We start from the raw sequence: 1,063 nt of genomic DNA on the forward strand, positions 1-1,063 counted from the left end.
CTATACTGGACAGAGAAGCTTCGGTTAATTTGAGATGATGATCTCTGCCTTAGAGAGTTTAAATGACTTGCTCCAGGTCATCTAACCATGATTAGTCTTAGCTTAGTAAGATTCTTCACGCCCTAGCCCCAACATCACAGGTAAGGAATAGTACCAATGCAAAGCACCAAACCTAACAGAACTTTCTCAAAGCTAATGATTTACTTAATACTGCACTTTTATGATTATAAAACACAACATTATTGTACAGAATGTGAAAAGAATCTAGACATATGTGTTGAAGAAAATAAAAATCACTGCTGAGAATGACCACAAATAATGGGGGAAATAAACTATGAATATATGATATCTATGTTAAAAATAACTAAATATTCTAAATAATGTTTTGAGGTTTAGTCCCTTCTTTTTCTGTGACATTTGTTTCTGTGTTCTTCAACCCTTTTTCTTTTTTTATTATAAATGGTTTTTTCTATCTGCATTTAAAATGATGTGTAGTTTTTAATTCTACTATCAAAACAGTAGCAGCTGTCCAGAATATCAGTTTATTAGCCTGGGGGCAGAGAAGCACAGCCAGGTTCTGGCATTGTTGTATATTTAAATACTTCTAATGATCCAAAAGTAGGTCTGCCAGAGTCTTCCAGCTGTTAAGAAAGGTAGATGCCAGGTTTTTAAATTCATCTATCCCAGATCAATTTAATCTTGGAATCAAATAATTTTTCAATAAAATATCTTTTAGGACACACTCTGAAATGTGTCACTGAGGATGAGCATCAGATAGGTTAAAATTATTATGTCCCTCATATTTAGTTTTACATGACAACCCAACCAAGATCTAGATAAATAGAAAGTTAGAATGTTCTACATAATCGCTTGCTGCAACTCTCACATAAAGAGCCACTCTAGGCTCTTTAACACACAAATAAAGTTATGATCTAAAAGTAAAAATAGAACTTCCCTGGTGGCTTAGTGGTAAAGAATTCCCCTGCCAATGCAGGAGACACAGGTTCAACCCCTGATCCGGGAAGATCCCACATGCTGCGGAACAGCTAAGCCCATGCACCAC

This window comes from Bos indicus, chromosome 2 (genome assembly GCF_029378745.1).
Source record: "Bos indicus isolate NIAB-ARS_2022 breed Sahiwal x Tharparkar chromosome 2, NIAB-ARS_B.indTharparkar_mat_pri_1.0, whole genome shotgun sequence".
NCBI classification, from domain to species: Eukaryota; Metazoa; Chordata; class Mammalia; order Artiodactyla; family Bovidae; genus Bos; species Bos indicus.